The following is a 22,687-nucleotide window of genomic DNA, read 5'->3' on the forward strand; positions in this document are numbered from 1 at the left end:
ATACTCTATACTATTAATCCATTTACAACCCCGTAGAAAGTCAAGTCCTTGGCATTTACAAAAACATTTCCTCCTTTTTCCATTCACCATACAACCACTTAACTTTAGCACTTATAACCCCTAAAGTATTACTTCATTCATAACTCCCTAAACTTTTGAAAAATAAAACTTTTATCTAATCCAAACTAATCCCTACATATTTAACTAATTTTTCTTTTGCTAATTTCCTTTTTGTGAAAATAATTTGTCATTGTATTTAAGAAATTTGTAAAAAAATCATTTTGACGCACTCGAGTCTCTAAAGTTTTGTGTTTACCCATGTGATTCCTTTACCTAAAAAACTATTTTTACATGCGTATTTTTTATATGTCAATGTAAATCAAGTTGGTCTACGTTTCGACGTAAACCTTTTTTAAAGGCGAGTAAGTTCAAATATAATATGTTCGTTGTAAATTTAGTTGTGAATTGAATGGGTCAAATATAATATGTTTTCATTCGAGTTACTCTACGTTTCGACCCTACTATAATGCACTAGGGGTAAAATTTCAACCCATGTGAATACATCTTTTGATTACATGTGCCAGTTTTCCCTTTATACACGCTTTATGCTTTCTATTGTACATTTCCTATGTATGAATCGGGTTACATATAAATACGTGATGATTGTATTGTTTATATTCGATTACATTATAGTTTGATCCAGTCGCAATGCTTTTGAGTTAAACTCGGACACATCAAAACACGTGTTTTCACATGGTGTACACCATCACATTATTCAAATAACGTTAAGACTAATTCGTTTGATATTTGCAATGTACCCGCACCGCAATGCACACGGATCTGAGTACTGGTATAATACATTATGGGGCTATATTATTCACGTTCACATGTCAACCTTATGTCCTTAGGCTGGTGAGTGTGGTTTAAAGCCCCTTGGGGCTTTATTATGCCAAGTTTGCGCCACCTCATATGCGCGTGGGGGGGGGGGGGGGGCTTTAAAGCCTCTTCTTTTAGCATCCTTGCAATGGTTTAAAACCCCCATCATCATTACCTAATTATTTGTTTTTATTTAAATTTAAACTCTATTTAATTTTGATATATTAATTTAAATCTAAATAACATGAATAAAATATAAAACCCATAATTTAAATAAAAAAAGTACAACTTCACTTGAAAATAAATACTAACCTAAAAATGCTTAAAAGGTTAAACAGAAACTAAATCTTCACTCGTCATCTCCTCCTTGTTCACTATTAAACCATAGGTGCTCGGTCAGATCAGATCAGCTCGAAGGTTAAGGTGTGTGTCCCTGTCATGTATCCTCGCTTGGATAACTTCCTTCTGAGCGTAGGTGAGTAGTGTTTTGCAACTACCAATTTCTCTTCGTGTGAAAAAAGGATATTGGCCCGCAAGATCTTTAGAATTTCTTAACAAAAGAGACAGCTCATACGAAACAGGCACCTAAATTGTGGATCGTCGTACAACGGATCTTCACAAAAATAATCTTGCACCTAATCGATCTTGTTCAATAGACGCTTGTCTGGTATGTGTTGTAGACGATTCAGTTTCTTCTCGCAAACACTGAATCGCCTCCTGCGCCGTTGCAATAAGCATATCGTCGGATGAAGGGCTGGACGAATCGGATGAAGAGTGAGATGACATTTTTGTTATGAAAATAATTGGAGAGAATTTGTCTGTTTTAGTGAATTAGTATGTGATTGGTGTGTGTAAAATATATGTATATATAATATTTTATTTTTTTATAAATCTGACCGGTTGTAAACTGTCATATTGACCACATCAAAAATTGTGCAAAACGCCCGTTATGAGCTTGGCAAAATGAAGGATGGCACCTCTTTTGGCGCCTGAGAAATGGATTGATGACGCTATGGGTTGCCAAAGATGGTGATGTGACGGGGGGCGGTATACTACCATGCCCCCGGTCTTATAATTAATTTCAGAAATTTTGAAAAATATATATATTTTTTTATATGAACTATGTTCATATGATTTACAGACTTAAAAAATAATAAAAAAGAAAAGAGTGCTTAAACAATCAAACAGAACAGACGCAGGAGTCGGCAACTGAGAATCGACCGGAGATATAAGAAAAGCTTCACACTGACTCCGCCGTCTTTATCCCTCCGTGAGTAAGTAATAGTGAGGGTTCGTTAACCATTAGATATACATCAGATTTCAGGTTCCCCAATATTACTGTTATCTCTTTGGATTTCGAAATAAAAGTTTGGTATATTTCATGAATTGTATAAAAAATGGTAGCTCTGTCTGAATCACGTATGATTTTAAAACTAGGGCTCTTACGTGGTTTATGCTTATTTTCACTTGATTATTAGGAATAATTTGGAGTTTAGGGACCCTAAATTTTATGCACATAATGAAAGGGGAACCCATAAAATTTCACTAATTGATTTGAAAGCCTTCCATGTTTCCGTAGAAACATCATCATTGTATGTCATGACCAAACGAAATGGTATGTTATATATGACTACACTTATCAGTTCATTTACCATTTTCTTTCCTAGATCAAACATTATCTTTGAAATTATTCATAAATGGGTCAATTTGTATCTGCAAGGAGTGTCAATGTGCGTGAAAACCTAGAAGCAGCAACACTCGGTAATATTTCTTGATTTGTCATAAATACATCTAAATGCTTGACTTCAGGGCTTGATGTTGGTGAACCTTCATAAGTGTATCTTGAACTGCACCTTGGGACCCTTTTACTTTTTTAGTCAAACATGTGTGCTACTGCATTTGTAATCCTCATGTTCATTGGTCATCATTATGGATATTGCAAATCTGAGGCTGATCCAGATAGTCATAACTCATAAGATAGATATGACTCAGTAAGTTGTTGGTCCTAAAGGTTTTAAAAAAATGGGATGATTTTTTGCTTGAAAATTACCTTGTTTGACCGTCAAAAGTCAAAGTGCAACAGTTCCATATCTTTATACTTTTCAACAGATTCCAACCTTGAAACAAGAGTCCCCTTAAAATCTAGAGTATATTGAAAGACAGTTCACACATGATTAAGTACTAGTAAATAGTAACAAACATAAAGATATTCTGGTAAAATCATGTTTATCTTGATGCTAAAGTTTTAAGTTAATACTCGCATATAATCGTTTTTGATTTTTGTTGGCTTTGCAGTTTTCTCTTTCGCATAAGTCACTTTGTTATCTAGTGTAACAGAGTCATTTATATACTTTTTAGGCATTTATAATATTATTTATAAACCAAGAAATTACTTTATAAAACCTTGCAGATAAAACATATGATCTTCATGTTCTAGAATTCCCACCCCTGCAGAAAGTCAATGAAAAGAAAATACTCATCAACTTTCACTTTATTATTGAATTTAAGGTAAATTCTATGAAGTTTTTCTAGCCGCCTACATCAGTTTTGTTCTGAAGTTGCTGAAAATTGAAATTTTGTGCATTGGAGAAGAGAAGAGTAAATATTATCCAAAAACAAAAGATAAGATAAAAATTGACTTATCTTTTCATGTAATTAAAATGAGCCTTTTCAAAAATAATCATTAAAGAAAGGAATAAGAGTACCTCCTCTTGTTTGGTCTTTAAAAGGGAGTTGATATCTGTCTTTACATAACAAAACCCAAAACTTGTATCTATTACTTTGAGCTCAGGGGTAGACACGTGTCCCTTGGTGAAAACTGTAATTGCTCGGCATTCTTTTATTTGTAAAGTTTCCAACTTTGGCAATGTGAAAGCCTCCTTCCCCAAGCAAATTCCCTTGAAACTTGGAAGTTTGCCTAGTTTTAAGGACTTTAGACGAGGTAACCTAGTATCATTCACTTTAGCATCACATTTTTCTTCTTACTCCTTCACAACTACCTTTATATTCTTGCAGTCACTTATATGTAGGTCTTGGAGTTGCACTAGGCTGTTAACCATGGAGCATGTAAAAACATGTTCCAGATTTTCACAACCGTCAATAGAGAGAGTTGTCAGGTTTGGAAATTCCAGTGCCATCCACTGATTGCTCTTCCATAGATACTTGAGATCATGTACCCACTTTAACTTCACTTGTGTTAGGTTTGGAATTTTGGCAACAGTTCGTGATTTATTTGTTCCTTCCAATGATACTACTTCAAATACCTCTTCTAGCCCACCACATCTGCCTATAGTAATCTGTTGAAGCTTTTCCAGTTGTGGCAGCGCATGAGATGGTACAATAGTCTTTCCAACATCTCTCCGCCACAAATTAATTTCTATCAAACTATTAAAAGAGTTAGGCATCCCTTTTGAAATAGTAGGCTCTGAAGAAGCTGGGAATGTGGTGGTCTGCAAATAAAAAAAAAGAAAGAAAACACAAGGCGTTTGTTTGAGGTTACAAAATAAGCCTGAAACATAAGAAAATTAATGTTTCAACAAATGGTACTATGGAAAGACAATTGTCTATGAAAGGAGAGAGTCAATGAAGACATTATAACTAATAATACATAGACATATTTAGCAGTTTGTTTCAACCCTTTTGCCTTCTCAAAAATGAAATGTTCAATTTGGATCACACTACATTCACGACAACCTAAACTTTAGTCAGGGGCGGACTTATGTACAAAGTACGGGTTTCCGGGAACCCAGTCTTTTTTTTAATTTTTAGTGTAAATAGAGTAAACTTCCGTTTTGCTCCCTGTGGTTTGGTCACTTTAACGGTTTTGCCCCAAACCTTTAAAAATAGTCATTTTACTCCCTGATGTTTTGGTTTTGTTGCCAGTTTGCTCCCTGCGGGGAGCAAAATGGAAAAACAAACAATTTGGATGGAGTTAGAGGCGGGGAGCAAACTGGCAAAAAAACTGAAACATCAAGGAGTAAAATGGCTATTTTTAAAGGTTTGGTGCAAAACCGTTAAAGTAACCAAACCACAGGAGCAAAACGGAAGTTTACTCGTGTAAATATATATAAGAAGCTGAAAAGGAACCCATAAGTATATTATAAAAGGAACTCATAAACATAAAAGGCCTTGGTTTAACTGGTTATAATCGCGCTTTGCTTCCTAACCCACCCGGGTTCGAATCCCGTCACTGCATTTTTTTGTCCGTTTTTTTTTTTAATTTCTCTTTTAATTTTTTTTCTTTAAAGTAATAAAACATTAAAACCCATTTAGGGTTATATCAAACATACGCCGCACACAAACACAAAGAAGCAGCGAACAGACACAGAGTTCAAACAACATCAGCAGGCAGCAGCTCCGCCAGTACGCCTCCGCCCTCCGGCTGCTCCGCCGCCTCCGCCCTCCGGCGGCTCCGCCCAGGGCCGTCTCCGAAAATGCTAAAAAGATTTTGGGCCCTGAGCGAGATTAAAAAAACCGGGCCTGACCTAACCTTTTGCAGTAAATAAGGAAATAGCGAGAAACAAAGTAAGCCCACTGAACAGAAAAAACGCCTAGCACGTACACTCGAACCCAACACCTGAACTGTAGAAGGGGAGTCGGCAACCGGTTCAACTATGGTTGGTGCCGACATAGCCTTTAATTCACACTTATCTGCTTTACAAATACGATCTTGCTTGAACTTGTACAATTCTTTATTTGATCTAAAATATAATTATTAATTAAAAGCAATGATAAACAAAAAATAAGAAAACAAAAACATTGATACATGAGTTGTTATAGTTAATTCCTAATAAGAAAGGCATAAGTGGGGTATAATCTGTTACAATTAATTCCTAATACACCAACTTCATTAAATACACCAAGTTCATTGGAACTTCCATGAACAAACTAGACATTAATCTTAAAAAAAAATACACTAAAGGGACTCGAACCGGCCACCATCTTTTTGGAAACAAGGGACCTTTCCACTAGGCTGTAATTATTTTTTGCAAGTGACTTCCTCTCTAATTATATTTATGGGTTCCCTCTAGATCTTTTATATTTATGCTTCTAAAAAACGTACGGTCCCAAACACCACTTCCACCGGTCCGGCGGCGTCTTCAACATCCTCCCCAAGACGCTGAGGATAAGCCTGCTTCTACTCACACACACATATACATACAACACACACACACATATATACATATATATTTTAGGCGCATCATCCATTTCCTTAGATGCATCCTTTTTGCCTCATCCTCACACCCATCTTACGTGGCGGAGCATCCTTTGAGGACTACCCTCCTCCCACACCAAGTAGCCTTAGATTATAACTAAGATTGCTAATAATCTATTTATTTTTGGACATGATAATTATAACTATAATTATCCACTCCTTAATTAGTTTCCTTGTCTTGCACACAAACGAACCTTTAATTCGAAATTACCAACAATCACCCCCCGGAATTTTGAACTCCTATCTGACAAGTCTTCTACTCCAAGCTTTTCGGTCATCTCCTTGAACTTGATTTTCCCAAGAGCCTTCATCAAAATATCCGCATTTTGATCAATGCCACTAACATGCTCGACTACGATATCTTCACGATCTACACATTCCCGAATATAGTGAAATAGGGATTTTATGTGTTTGCTTCTTCCATGGAAAACTGGGTTCTTCACGAGAGCTATCGCCGATGTATCATCAACACGTAACACCGCCGCTTGAATTTTCTTGTCGAGTAATTCACCAATTGGTGTTACGTGATAAAGCAACTATACTTTGCTTTTGAGAATACCAAATAATTGGGGAAGGCCCAAAATAAAATACGTGTCCGTAGTACTTCTTCCATCATCCGGGTCTATGTTGTGACTATTGTCGCTGTAACGACCAACATGTTTTCTCCTTGAGCATATGTAATACCATAGCTAAAAGTACCTTGAAAATAATGAAGAATTTGCTTTATGAGAGCCGCATGAGATTGCTTTGGGCTTTGCATGTACCGACTGGCTACTCCGACAAAAAACGCCAAATCAGGTCAAGTCTGTAAAGGTACCGGAGACACCCGAAAATCTTTTGATATCTCGTTGCATCAAAATCTTCTTCGTCTTCAAATTTAGAAACTTTTATGTTCGGGTCCACGGGAACATTAGTAGGATTGCAGTTAATCATATCGTCTTCTGTCAGTATTTTCTTTGCATACGCCTCTTGCTTAATTTTTATCCCGTCCTTGCTCTACGACACTTCAATTCCAAAATAATAAGTAAGCTTTCCCAAATCCGACATTTCAAAGTTTTAGCCATCCCACGCTAAACTCTATAATAAGCTTCAAATTTGAACCCGTCACAATTAAATTGTCCACGTACACGCCGATTAATAACACATCCTGTCCAACGATTCTTCGGTATACGGCTTGTTCTTGCGAGCACCTGTGAAATTTCATATTTAATAAAATATTATTTAATTTTGTATTCCACGCACGCGGAGCTTGCCTTAACCCGTATAACACCTTGGACAATTTATAAACCTTATGCTCTTCGCCTTCTTTAACGAACCCTTCCGGTTTAATGATATAAACTTCTTCTTTTAATTTGCCATGTAGGAACACGAATTTTATATCTAGATGATGTAATTCCCAACCTTCATTCACTGTGAGAGATAAAAGTAACCGAACTGTTTCAACTCGAGCAACTGGCGTGAACACTTCGTCAAAATCAACTCCGGCTTGTTGGACATAACCCTTTGCCACGAGCCTCGCCTTGTGTTTATTTAGTGAGCCATCCGTATTTTGTTTAACCTTGAAAACCCACTTCAATCCAATAGCTTTTGCACCACGCGGTAACTCGGTTAACTACCAACTAAATTAATTGTTTCACTTCTGCCCAAAGGTGAAGTGTTACACTTAATTTACACCTTTTACAAATACTTGAATAATCTCACTTCTGCCCAAGGATGATGTGTCATTGTATGAGTAAAACTCAACTTAGTCTATTATTTTTAATCTTTATAATAGACAATATCACATCTTCATTAATATAGTGATCCTTACGTGAATGATTTTTCATTAAATATCGTGATCACTAATTTAATTTGCTTTACTTGATTACCCCAAAATGTAAATCACTCTAAATTTCTTCTTTAAGTTCATGTGTCATCTAGATCATCCACTCTAATTTTTTTCAAAACTTAATATATTTTGCTTCGCTAAAGAGTTTCTATAGAATTTTCTCTTATTGGATATTGATTATCTCTTAAGACATGACAATCCTGCTGTTCTTTTCTGATAAAAGTATTACAGACAAAAAACTAGAGCATGGCTAGTAGGATAAATCAAACATTATGTCTCTTATGATAATCAAGAACTCATTTAATTACTGCTATCTTAGGAGCTATTCCAGATTCTAAATTTCCAAAGACTAATTTTTTTTTCTTTGGAAGAATCAAAAGAACTCTTAAAACACATGCATTTACTCTAGATTCTAACTATAAGGTTCAGTGACATCTGTGAATACATTGTAATGTATAGTACCATGACCCATAATCTAAGGGCTTATACATGGGAAACAATACATTTTTCCAGTGTGTTACATACTTTTCCACCAGTACGCTAAGTTGCCTTAAGAATCAACTATAATACTCAGAAGTACCAAAGGAAAATGAGTATGTTGATCAACAACATACGTACAAGAAAAGAAACGCCTAAACTGGAAAATAAGATGTTACTCACCTCACCGCCACTAAACCTGGAAAAGAGGATACTTCTAAGGTCCGGAAATAGAATACAAGCACTACTTCCAGTACTAAGTTTTCTTCAAAGGAGAGTCAAAATGCAAAATTATGCCATTAGACTAGACATACGCAATGAGATTATCCATAATTCAAAGGAACATCTGGCTAAGATAAGTAGTCATATATTAATGATATTTAAGTCTTTTGACGACGATATTCCAATTAACACATGAACCGTTGAGTCTAGTTCTATATGTTTCATTACCAGAGAACAACAAATACTTAACATAAGAGCTAGTGGTGAATTTTGTTATGGCCATAAGAACCATAATAATAAACTTTTTTGTGATTGGGATTCATGATACCTTACATATTCTGGAATTTACTCTGAATTTTGTATCAATACTAAAACTACATCATCATACCTTACATACTTCCCCAATTCCTAAATTTAATTACATTTTTTTTAGAACAGCATATTATATCAAAGAAAAAACCAGCGAACAGCTGGAGATACAAGAAAAAAAGACAACAAAGGTACAAAACAAGGAGAAAACAGTTAAAATACATTTAGAGGGTCAGAGACCCAAATGCTCCAGTTCCAGTCAGTGATATTCGATCTGTTTTTGACCCAATTGAACAAGGTGGATAACAACTCGTCATACAGTCTGTCAACTGATCTGTTTATGCCTCTAAAAATCTTGGCGGTTACATATTTCTTCTTCCTAAAGATGCCTTATTACATATTTCCCCAATCCTTAAATTTGATTACATATTTCACCTTATTAAACCTCATATATTATATATTTTATCCATTTTATAGAAATACTCTTATAGAATTACTATTTTACGCTTAATGAGTTAGTTAAATTACATATTTCCCATTCTAATAAAATCATTTACATGTTTCCCGAATTTCTTTAATTTTTGTATCAATTGCATATTTTCGAATTTATTTATTTTCTGAATCAATTACAATAACCAATTTTATTTTTTTAGTATTTTGTAATTATGATTTTGTATTTCATTTGCAAAAATCTATTAACCTATGATAATCAAAACACAGAGAACATTTCGTAATTCAAAATTCTCATTAAACAGAAAAAATTGAATTACATAAGTAAATAAGTTTGTTTGTACCTTGTAGCTAGAACATAAGCAAACAATTGTTTGAGAACACATTTGGAGATGTATATTTTAGAACTAATCGAGTCGCACGGTTTGCACACATGGAAGACCCAAAATGTTACAATTAATTGGAGGGTTGATCTGTTGGTAATTTTGGTGTTATCAATGGATTTTGGTGATATTGGATTAACTTGTCGACCGACTTAATCTTATTAATAATTAGACGAGTTAGGAGATGCGGGAGTGCATGCTCGTGTGATGTTAATAAGATTTGGCGTATATATCGGTTTTGTTTTATAAATACTTATAAATTAAATGTTATAAATATATATGTGAGTAATATATATTTATAAGTTTTGGGCTTGTTATTCTTCTTTAAAATGATATATGGGCCCTGTTTTGAAAAAGACCAGAAAACCGATGGCGGATAATATATACCGAATGTACGCATACAAGAAGGTTGGTCGAACAAAGAAAACGGTACAGTTACTTCTCAAAATTCAACATCAAATTCGTTCTTGAAGACTAAGTTTAATCCGTTCAAACTTTTGATTGTACCGATCAAATAGTTTGTTCTGATAGTGATCACACGACTCTTAGTCTAATCCGAGTGATTTTCAATTAATTTTCGGTTTCGGTTACGATCTCGTTCTTCAGCAAATCGGTAAGTTTCCAACAAAGAACAAACTATTTGATCGTTGTGCTCGATTGAATTGATTTTCGGTTCGATTTGTTGGTTCGGAATTAATTACGGAGTTGGTTATTGTTCGAAACTGGGTTCTGATCTTCGGAAAAATCAACAAAGATTAACCTATTTTCTGTTGTGTGATTTTATTCTGGATCCAATTTCGAATTACTGGGTTCAAATTGTTCTGTTCGAATTTTACGGGTTCATCAAAATCTGTTGTTTGCGTTTTATTTATGGGTATTCAATAAAGATCGAACTCAATGTTATTATTGTTGTTTGATTCAATATTGATTCCAATTTCAACCGTATTGGGTTCGTGTTTGTGATCTATTCTTGATCAAAGTCTCGTATGACTTTAGTAATATTTTGTAATGTTCGTGGTTTTGGTGGTTTATCTGACTGATGAATGGATAACAGGAAAAGGGTGGTTTTGTTCATCCATAAGAAAAGTACAAATAAAAAGGAGCAATTAATTCTCTGTTGTTATTTGGGAATTACGAAAGTCACAAAGAAAATAAAGTGGGTAAATTGCTGTTTGAGTTGTTGACTAAGAAAATAAAGTTTTCAATTTTGTTGGCTATCGAATTGGATTAGGCTATTGATTATAAGGTAGCCATTTTTTATTTGATCAAAGTCAAGGAAAAGGATCAGTACCACCACGAATATGTTTGATTGTGATATCGGTGTCATTCGATTTCATTGGGTTCTCAGAATTTGTTTGTGTTTTAATTCTTCAAATCGGGTTCGTATATTCTCAAATTCTCATCGTTATTTGCCGTTCCATTTCTATGATCGATTTGCACCGTGTTATTGGGTCGCGATTGCGGTATTTAATCGAGACAAAAGAACAAATTATTTCGGTGATCATGGTGGAATTGGACGGGTGGTCAATTGCGTACTTTGATGGTCTCAATGATGAAGGTGGCGTCGATTTTGTTTAAAATCGTCAATGGGGTCTGTTGTCGGTTAACTTTGGTTCAAAGATAACTGGATGGGAAAAGAGAAGTGACTACTATCATGGTTTCTCTTCTGCTCGAAGGGAGGACACAGTGATTGCCGCCCTAGCCTCGCGGCTGGCGCGACGGACATCGAAACCGGGTTCGACAACCCCACGAAAATCAACGACACAACAAGTGCCGGTTATTTCTTTTTCTCGCCGAATCGGACCTGCGCATGGGATCTTTCTCGCGTGATCGAGCATATGCACATAGGCTTGCGTATATGTGTTCCTCATTCACTAAATACATGGCATGGACATAAGTTGTTTGGGTTGTTCTAAATGGGAGCCATCGATGGTTGCATATATATGTGTGTGTCTACATATAGATACATATCTTTTGGTCTATATATAACCCATGGGATGTATCTGCATGTGTAGAGACATACTTCTATTTATATATATCTCTCACGCATATAGACATGTGTGTTTATGTGGTGCATGGGGACATACATGGTAACATGGGTGTACGTTGATGATCATTAAAGGTTCTTTTACACACACATATAAGTAGCGATTTGATATTTGGTCGTTGGCACATGGGATTTTGTTGTCTGTTTGTCAACCGAAGTGAAACCAAAAACGACACTTGTGTCGTAAATAACGAGCAGAAGAAACACCCGTGGAGTGTTGTAATTAGCAAGAGGAAATCAAAGAAGGGAAACACGCGGTCTTACAATCATTGAGCGTTTAATGGGTTATTTCTTGATACAAACTGAAGGAACAATGGCCTTCTTGCGTGTGATCGTCTCAAATTACAGATAAGTTATTTCCTTTTATGCATAAATTTTATGTACCGAAGCATGAACAAGTAACGTGTTTTGATAGAAACCGAGATCACTTGTGATCTGTTTGTTTAACGAATCATATATGTGAACTGAACCGGGTTAGTATGGCGGAGTTTTACGTGCTCGGCGCGTAGGGTTCACCGCTGCGGTTGTATCGTCTTGGCGTTACAGGAGTCGTCTGATTGTCTGTCGGTTTTATCGTTATGCATGATTAAATGATTATGTGAACATTATACTTGTTAAATTATTCCTACTAATTTCACATCTAACTTTTTGATTAACTATCTACAACGTATGTTCTTTAATTGTAGATAATCTTAAATGTGTGACATGGAAAACATGTTTTGTATGAACGTCTTGTGTATATGTGGTAGATGTTTTATAAAACAAGCATGCTATTTGACTAAACGTAATATGGTCACCATAGTTGATATATGGATTGAACGAGAGAAGTAAAAGTCTCTAATTTCAACACTCTTGAATGATAGTAAATTTAGTGGTTCTTTTAACCGGGAAGAGTTTGAGCCACTTTGATATATTAACTCATGTATATGTGTATTTTTATTGCTAAGCATGCCATGTTGATTTGATTGACATGTAGTATTTTCTTAAAAATGGTTAAATATGTGTTGTTCAATTCATGTTTATGTGAAATGTTTTTAGGCTATGTTAACAGCCTGGTATCTGCTACATAGGGTTCCTAATAAAAGGAATTAGACTACCCTTAATAAATTAAGATACATAAGCCTGGAGTTGAGCTATCTAATATTTTGGGGTGGTAGTGTTATTGTACATCTTACTGAACCTAAAAGAAAGAGTTTAGGTGAGAAAGGAATAGAGTATATATTCAAATGCTATGCTAAAAATTCATAAGCCTATTGGTTCTGTGTCTTAGAATTAATGACTGAATGTGTGTAAAAACTGTCATAGAATCAAGGGATATCATCCGTACTTCTTAGAATAAGGCTTCTGATCCTATTGAGAATGTCGTTGATTCTGATAAAGCATCAGCTGCTGGTAATGACAGTGTATCTATTCCTTCTCAACCTAGGAAAAGCATGAGAAAAAGAACAACTAAGTATTTTGGTTCTGACTTTCATCTTTATTTAGTTGAAAGGACTAGGAGTTAAGTTGGACATCAGGATCAATATATTATTTTAATATTGAAGATGATCAACTCCTGAGCAAACCTTAAACAAGCATTGTGGAGATGATCCTATCTAACGGGTTCTTTCTGAACCAAGCAGATAATTATTTATGTAGCAATCCTGATTCCTCTTGTAAAGGAGTAATCGATTGGTATAGGATTTGGAGGAGGATGTTGTCATCCTATGAACAAGGATAAGATGGAGGAACAAGAGTATATTAATATACAGTTTCATTACATAGAGAAAGTGTTGAAGAAATTCAATTACTTTGTTATCCGGTTAATACTCCTATAGGTCATACTATCTAACTTGTGCGTAAACAAGGAGAATCTATTTCACAGATGGTGTATTTAAAGCAACTGGATGCCTAATATCCTACTTGTGCATAATCAAGGTGAATCTATATAACATGTGTTGTGGGAAACTGAGTAGAATTACCAGTAATCCAAGTACTCTACAGTCGCAAGCTGTGAATAGTTTGTTTGAATGCTTGAAAAGAACCATGATCTATGGTTTATGTTATTAAGGTTTTCCTTTAGTTTTAAAAGGGTATTTTGATGTAAGTTGTATTATTAAGTGGATGGGTATTCCTACTTGGTGGAGGTGTTATCTCCTTGGCTTCAAAGAAGCAGACTTGCATCACAAATTTGACAATGGAATCTGAACTTGTAGATTTAGCAGCAGCTGGTAAATAAGCTGAATGGCTAAGAAATTTGGTCTTTGAGATTCCTTTGTGGTCAAAACTGATATCACAAATATCTATCAGGTGTGATAGTGCAGACTAAGGTTTATAGTCAAGTGTATAATGGAAAGTCTAGACGGTTGTGTATTATACATAGCATGATTCATGAGCTCATCATGCATAGAGTGATATCTGTTGAAATTGTAAGATCTAAGTATCATTTGACTGAGTAGCTAACTAAAGAGTTAGGAGAGATCTCGTGAATAAATCAGTCACAGGGATGGGTTTAAAGTCCACACTTTAATATCCTATGTCAAGATACCCAATTCCCATCTAATACAACGTTAGATGCAGAATTCAATGTGGAAAGCTTGTCATAGAGATATTGGAACACATGATCAGAATCATCCCAAGTTTGTGTTCAGACTGCAAGATAAAGGAGGTTGAAGTATAACTTCTTAATAGTTCTTTGAAAAATTGCATTTGCAGGTGCGAGAATAAAAGAACTACCTATAAGAGTATGAAGTTTAGCCGCTTCAAGAAGCTTTGGACTTGGCTTTCATATACTCTTTGAAGGATTGGACACAGGCTAGTAAAATTGTAATGCCCCTAAATTTAAAATCATTAACCACTAAGAAAACCCTAATTAAGACACCCAAGTAATTCTGCACTAACCTTAAAATTTCCAGAACAATCAGAATCAGGATCAGGGCCCCTAAAACTCAGGGGGGGTAAAACCTAGTTGACGATTATCTTCATAAAAACGTTGTCTAAATGCTATTGGCCGAATCGTCGACTCAGCAAGCCTAGTTAGGGACGTGGCTACCTATAGAAAATAGGTGACCCCTCGCGTAGCGCGACGCCATGGGGGGGTACCCCTCGCGCTACGCGACAGGGTCAAATTTCGGGTATAAATAGAGCAGTTTGGGACTTGATTTCTGGCACAAAAACGACGAAGAAATTCGTTATAAACACTGAGTTATAGCCAAAATACTACACAAACACACACGAATCACGAAGTGCTGCCGCAATCAGGGTAATAACTCGATCGCTATTACGATTCAGTTTCCGGAATCAATATATCCAAAGAATGTCTAAGTGCCGCCCATATTGGGTTATGCTTTGTCGTTGTCGATAATTCGATAATGAGTTGAAGCATTGTACTTTGTCGTTGTCGATAATTCGATAATGAGTTGAAGTACTATACTTTGTCGTTTGTCGTTAATACGATAAATGAGTTGAAGTATTGCACTTGGTCATTCATTGGGAGAATTTGATTTCGTAAATTATCGTAACTGCTGTATTGATCACTAACCCTGTTTTGTATACATTATTGTGAAATTAGGTTAAAAGATTAATCAGTAGTCTAAACTCTGCCCATATAAATCTAAAATATTAGCACAAGGTAGCTTCACTTTGGAGTTATTAAGGTACGGATCCTTACCCCACTCTTTATTGCTTCAATTCAAATTGTTATAAAACTACTAAATTACTATATCTGTTAAAAACTCCTCACGTCTTTGATTATCGATTCATTTGACAGTCCGTTCGATTCCTATCCTAATCATTTGATTTAGCTTTCATATCATGCGATAGTATTATGTTATACTCATTATCGCATGTTCCAATATATGTTCCGTTTTATTATGAAAATAAGTTTTATAAGTTATGTGAATAAGACCATTTGTACTCTGATACCCTGAGTATCGCTTCTCGTGGAGTGTCCCACGAGCATGTTGTTGTGGCATCAACATCATGTGCTCCATCCGTGACGGAGAGATCAGTTCACGGCGTCTCTTAAGTACAAGTGTGGTACATAAGGCTATTAGGAGGCGTATGGATCGATCCTAGGATTTAAGTATAAGGAGGTGGATAACGGGTATGCCAATTCGCCATCTCATGTGATAACTATGCAGGAGTAGCTACCTGTGTATTGTCATGTTTTAAGTTTGCTCATGGGTACATCCGTAAGATATGATTATGAAATTTTGTTCTTGCATCGTATCATTTTCGCCTAAAGTTTCATCCGGATAAGATTTCATATGAAGCATTTAGTTGTTATTTGAGCCTAAAATTCCGTACTGAGCATTCGGCTCATTCCGTAAACTTTTTGTATATACAGGTCCACAGGTTACTTTGGGAGTGGAAAAGAGAGAAGAATAAAGCCTAGGAATAAATCTAAAGATGTTAGTTAATTAAGACAACTGTCTCCACTTGTATAATAATCTTAATTTTTATGGTCGTGTGGTTGTATCCTTAATAAATAAATGAATAAAATGGAATTATGACTTTTGTTTATGTTACCGTTATTGTGACACGTCAGCCTTTCCGGGTTGGGGTGTTACAGCTATGGTATCAGAGCAAAGGCTCTTTCCTGTAGAAAACTTGAAGATAGTAATTAAGACCTGTGAGGAATGGGTAGATATCTATGATAGGATTCAACTTGATCTCTTATTTGATTTAACTCCTATGTCTATTCTTATAGATGCCTCCTCATCGTCCGCCACGTAGGAATACTCGTACTAACCGTGAACGTAACAACACTTCTTCGAATGAGACTCCAGTTGATCCAAACATAATTAATGCTATCAACCAGGCTGTTGCTGGGTTGCTTCCAAACCTGGTTGCTCAAACAGCTGAGGCCGTTATTCAACAAACTCTTCATCCAGAACGCACTAACACTAATCCAACCTCTGGTGGTGAAACTCGTGAGAATACCACTAACAATATTACTTATAGTATAGACATATGGATTAGTAAATTCCAAAAACAAAAGCCGAAATCCTTTAGTCACGCTACTAATCCAGTCGAAGCAAGAAACTGGATAGCTCATGTTGAAAAGATCTTCGGAGTTCTTGGAGTTCCGGAGCAATACAAAGTTAGACTAGCTACCTACAAATTGGAAGATGACGCACAAACTTGGTGGGAAGGATATAAGCAAGTCAAAGGAGGGGATGATTTTGACGCTAATCTTTCATGGGTCGACTTTCGTAATATCTTTTACGATAAATATTTTTCGACCGCTGATAAAGAAGCTTATATCAGGGAGTATGCAGTAATTCGACAGGGGAGTGATGAACCAGCCTCTGAGTTCATTACTCGATTTTCAAGGTTGGCTAGTATTGTAGGAGATGTTGCCGGATCAGCAGAAGTCCAGGCAGAAAAATGCAAGTGGGCAGTTAATGATCGAATTCGGAAGTCGATCATGTACATGAAATTTAAGGATATCACCGAAGTTGCTGATGCAATCAAAACTTTTGAATTCGAAAGGAAAGAATTCCTATCTCGAACTGGGGATAATAAGAAGAGAAATAGAGAAGGCCAATTTAAGCAAGAAATCGGCCAGTCATCCACTACGCCACAGCATCAAGATCGTAAAGTGCAAGGAAATCAAAACTTTGGAAATCAAGCACGTCAATGGCAACCTAGACTTCAAAACCCGAGACCTGCTCAAAACCAGATTCAGTTGTATGCAGAACCTATTAGAGCCCAACCACTGAATCAACAAGTAAACCCGAATCAGATTACATATCCTCTATGTAATACTTGTGGTAAAAGACATCAGGGCGTATGTCACCGAAGTACAGGAGCATGTTTTAAATGTGGCCAAACTGGACACATGATCAAGGAATGTCCTAAGAAAGATACTAAGAAGAATAATCAACCCAATGTTGGAGGAAGAATTTTCGCACTTTCCGCTACTGACGCTGCTAATATTCCAGGTACTGTATCTGGAACCCTTCAGATTGGTGAACGTAGTATCTATGTGTTATTCGATACAGGAGCGACTCATTCTTTAGTATCCCATTCGTTTACTAAGTATCTTCCGATAAGACCAACTCTCTTAGATCACACTTTCACCATTTCCACTCCCATGGAAAATTCATCCGTAATCACTTACGTATATAAGGATTGTCCGATCCGTATTGAATCTATTGTGTGTAAGGCAGACTTATTTCCAATACATATGTGTGACTTTGATATTATTCTAGGAATAGATTGGTTGTCTAGACATCGTGTAACTATAGATTGTCATTCTCGCCGAGTTATTTTCGGTGATCTTCATCATCCTGATATTATATATCAGGGAACTCAAGCCCATAAATCTCTTAAAATTATCTCTGCACTTAAGGCTCGAAAATCCATATCAAACGGCTGTGCTGGATTCCTAGCATCAATTAAGGATACTTCTGCTAGTATTAAGAGTATCGATAGCCACTCCGTTGTTCGTGAATATCCTGATGTATTTCCGGATGAACTCCCGGGATTACCACCCGACCGTCAGTTGGAATTCACCATCGACTTGATCCCTGGTGCCGAACCTATTTCTAAAGCTCCATACCGTATGGCCCCAATGGAACTGAAAGAGTTGAAGGAACAATTGCAAGAATTGTTAGATTTAGGATTCATAAGACCCAGTGTTTCACCTTGGGGTGCTCCGGTCTTATTTGTGAAGAAGAAAGACGGTAGTATGCGTTTATGTATTGACTACCGAGAGCTGAACAAGATTACTATTCGTAATCAGTATCCTCTGCCTCGCATTAATGATCTCTTTGATCAACTTCAAGGGGCTCAGTTCTTCTCAAAAATCGACCTAAGGTCTGGGTACCATCAGTTAAAGGTCAAGAATGAGGATGTTCCCAAGACCGCTTTTCGTACTCGATATGGTCATTACGAATTTTTGGTTATGCCCTTTGGGCTAACTAATGCACCCGCAGTCTTCATGGATTTGATGAATCGCGTATTTCACCAATTCCTAGACAAATTCGTTATTGTCTTTATCGATGACATTCTGGTGTATTCTAAGAGTCGCGAAGAGCATGAAGCACATCTACATATAGTACTTGGAACCTTGCGGCATGAGAAGTTGTACGCGAAGTTTTCCAAATGTGACTTTTGGCTTAGCCAAGTGTCATTTCTAGGTCATGTTATATCAGCAGAGGGAATTATGGTAGACCCAACAAAGGTTGAAGCTATTACAAAATGGCCAAGACCCACTTCTGTTACCGAAATACGAAGTTTCTTGGGTCTTGCTGGCTATTACCGAAGATTTGTTGAAAGATTCTCGGTAATTGCTTTACCACTCACAAAACTCCTAAGGAAAGGGGTGAAGTACTCATGGAATGAGGAACAAGAGAAAAGCTTTGAAGAATTAAAGAAACGACTTGTATCCTCTCCGATACTCGCTCTCCCTTCTGGATCAGGAGGTTACCAAGTCTACAGTGATGCCTCAAAGAAAGGATTAGGTTGTGTGCTAATGCAACATGGGAAGGTTATCGCTTATGCCTCCCGTCAGTTGAAACCTTATGAAGTTAACTACCCTACACATGATTTAGAATTAGCCGCAGTCGTCTTTGCACTTAAGATTTGGCGACATTATCTGTATGGTGAAAGTTGTGACATCTTTACCGACCACAAGAGCCTCAAGTATATATTTACGCAGAAGGAGCTAAATATGAGGCAAAGAAGGTGGTTAGAACTTTTAAAAGATTATGATGCAAATATTCAATACCATCCAGGCAAAGCCAATGTTGTAGCTGATGCATTAAGCCAAAAGAATTCCGGGACTATATCTTGCCTACAAATTCAACCTCATATTAGGAGGGATCTCGAAAGGATGGACATTTGGCTTCAGGTTAGTAAATCTGATGGATATCTAGCTAGAATGCAGATTGAACCCAACCTCATATCCCGGATCAAAGATGCACAAAAACAAGATGGAGAACTTTGGGCAATTGTGCAAAATCTCGAGGTGGGTAAGCAATCTGAATTTAGTATAGACCATCAGGGGGTGATTTGGTGCGGCAAAAGACTTTGTGTACCCGATGACTCCACCCTTCGTGAGTCATTGTTAGCCGAAGCTCACAGCTCACCATTTTCGATTCACCCAGGATCTACCAAGATGTATAGAGATTTAAGACAGAACTTCTGGTGGAATGGAATGAAGGAAGACGTTGCTCGATACGTAAGTAAATGCCTCACTTGCCAACAAGTGAAACTTGAACACAAACGAGCAAGCGGTCTGTTGCAGCCATTGGATATTCCCATATGGAAGTGGGATGAGATCACAATGGATTTTGTTACTGGCTTACCTAAGACATTCAAGAAGAATGATGTTGTATGGGTTGTTGTCGATAGATTATCAAAGTCCGCACATTTTCTACCAATTCAGCAAGGATTTTCGGTTAATAAGTTATCCGAAATATTTCTTCAAGAAATTATTCGACTCCATGGCACACCATCTTCCATTGTTTCCGATAGAGACCCACGTTTCACCTCACGATTTTGGAAAGGTTTTCAGGCAGCTTGGGGGACACGACTAAAGTTTAGTACGGCTTTCCATCCACAAACAGATGGGCAGTCAGAACGTACGATTCAGACCTTGGAGGACATGCTCCGAGCATGTGCGCTTGAATGGTCTGGAAACTGGGATGAATATCTATGTCTTGTTGAGTTCGCTTACAACAATAGTTGGCAAGCAAGTATTGGCATGGCACCTTTTGAACTTTTGTACGGTAGGAAATGTCGCGCACCCATATGCTGGGATGAAGTCGGAGAAAAGATTATTGAAGGGCCAGAATTAGTTCAGATTACAAATGAAAAAGTCATTATAGCCCGAGAAAAACTGAAAGAAGCTCAGAGTAGACAAAAGAGCTATGCAGATCAAGATAGACGACCCCTCGAATTTAAAATTGGTGACCACGTATTCTTAAAGGTATCACCTTGGCGTGGTGTTCGTAGATTTGGAATTAAAGGGAAACTTAGTCCCCGTTTCATCGGTCCATTTGAAATCCTTGAAAGAATTGGAGAAGTGTCATATCGACTGGCTTTACCGCCTCAACTCTCTCACGTTCATAACGTTTTTCATGTATCCTCTTTAAGAGGATATAATTATCATCCACTCCATGTCATTAGTTATCCGTTACTTACAATTCACGAAGATTTGTCCTACGAAGAGGAACCAGAAGCCATCTTAGATCGACAAGAAAAGGTTTTGCGTAGGAAAGTAATTCCGTTTGTTAAAGTCCTTTGGAAAAATCACTCTGAACACGAAGCAACATGGGAATCTGAAGAATCAATTCGTTCTCTATACCCTAATCTATTCTCGCAATAGAATTTTAGTCAAGTAACGGTAAATCTTGCTATTTGATATATGTTCATTTGTTTCTGTTTACGGTCATTTATGCTTTACCTTATGTGAAGATATTTTAGTTATGACTAAGTATATCTATGTAGGAAATGTCAGTACTAATAGTCACTCTAAGTATCTGTAAATCTCTATTAACTTTTCATACGGAAAGAATATTTTAAGAAGGACCATTAGGGCACATATATATAAGGCAATTGACAAGTATAGTCATAACCTTAGTTATGAATTTCAGATACACATGTGTGGTTAGGAGATTCTGGTTATATAAGTTAGTAACTCTGCTATAAAAGTTTCGTTTTTGTTACTTATGCGATAGGTTATATTCTTATTTGCAAAATTTCGAGGACGAAATTTCTTTTAAGGGGGTAATAGTTGTAATGCCCCTAAATTTAAAATCATTAACCACTAAGAAAACCCTAATTAAGACACCCAAGTAATTCTGCACTAACCTTAAAATTTCCAGAACAATCAGAATCAGGATCAGGGCCCCTAAAACTCAGGGGGGGTAAAACCTAGTTGACGATTATCTTCATAAAAACGTTGTCTAAATGCTATTGGCCGAATCGTCGACTCAGCAAGCCTAGTTAGGGACGTGGCTACCTATAGAAAATAGGTGACCCCTCGCGTAGCGCGACGCCATGGGGGGGTACCCCTCGCGCTACGCGACAGGGTCAAATTTCGGGTATAAATAGAGCAGTTTGGGACTTGATTTCTGGCACAAAAACGACGAAGAAATTCGTTATAAACACTGAGTTATAGCCAAAATACTACACAAACACACACGAATCACGAAGTGCTGCCGCAATCAGGGTAATAACTCGATCGCTATTACGATTCAGTTTCCGGAATCAATATATCCAAAGAATGTCTAAGTGCCGCCCATATTGGGTTATGCTTTGTCGTTGTCGATAATTCGATAATGAGTTGAAGCATTGTACTTTGTCGTTGTCGATAATTCGATAATGAGTTGAAGTACTATACTTTGTCGTTTGTCGTTAATACGATAAATGAGTTGAAGTATTGCACTTGGTCATTCATTGGGAGAATTTGATTTCGTAAATTATCGTAACTGCTGTATTGATCACTAACCCTGTTTTGTGTACATTATTGTGAAATTAGGTTAAAAGATTAATCAGTAGTCTAAACTCTGCCCATATAAATCTAAAATATTAGCACAAGGTAGCTTCACTTTGGAGTTATTAAGGTACGGATCCTTACCCCACTCTTTATTGCTTCAATTCAAATTGTTATAAAACTACTAAATTACTATATCTGTTAAAAACTCCTCACGTCTTTGATTATCGATTCATTTGACAGTCCGTTCGATTCCTATCCTAATCATTTGATTTAGCTTTCATATCATGCGATAGTATTATGTTATACTCATTATCGCATGTTCCAATATATGTTCCGTTTTATTATGAAAATAAGTTTTATAAGTTATGTGAATAAGACCATTTGTACTCTGATACCCTGAGTATCGCTTCTCGTGGAGTGTCCCACGAGCATGTTGTTGTGGCATCAA

The 22,687-nt window shown here is 36.7% G+C and overlaps 1 long non-coding RNA gene across 2 annotated transcripts; it reads right to left on the reverse strand.

The window, feature by feature from the left end:
* Positions 1 to 2,398: 2,398 nt before the first annotated feature.
* LOC110911555 lies at positions 2,399 to 3,791 on the reverse strand. Of its 2 annotated transcripts, none has more exons than XR_004881978.1 (3): positions 3,582 to 3,791; positions 3,270 to 3,324; positions 2,399 to 2,993 (listed from the first exon to the last, which is right to left on the reverse strand). It is a non-coding gene; the product is annotated as an uncharacterized LOC110911555 (long non-coding RNA). The 2 variants fall into 2 exon arrangements; XR_004881977.1 differs by having other exon boundaries at positions 2,399 to 3,018; positions 3,582 to 3,718.
* Between the last annotated feature and the right edge of the window lie 18,896 nt (positions 3,792 to 22,687).

This window comes from Helianthus annuus, chromosome 15 (assembly GCF_002127325.2).
Source record: "Helianthus annuus cultivar XRQ/B chromosome 15, HanXRQr2.0-SUNRISE, whole genome shotgun sequence".
Lineage (NCBI taxonomy): Eukaryota > Viridiplantae > Streptophyta > Magnoliopsida > Asterales > Asteraceae > Helianthus > Helianthus annuus.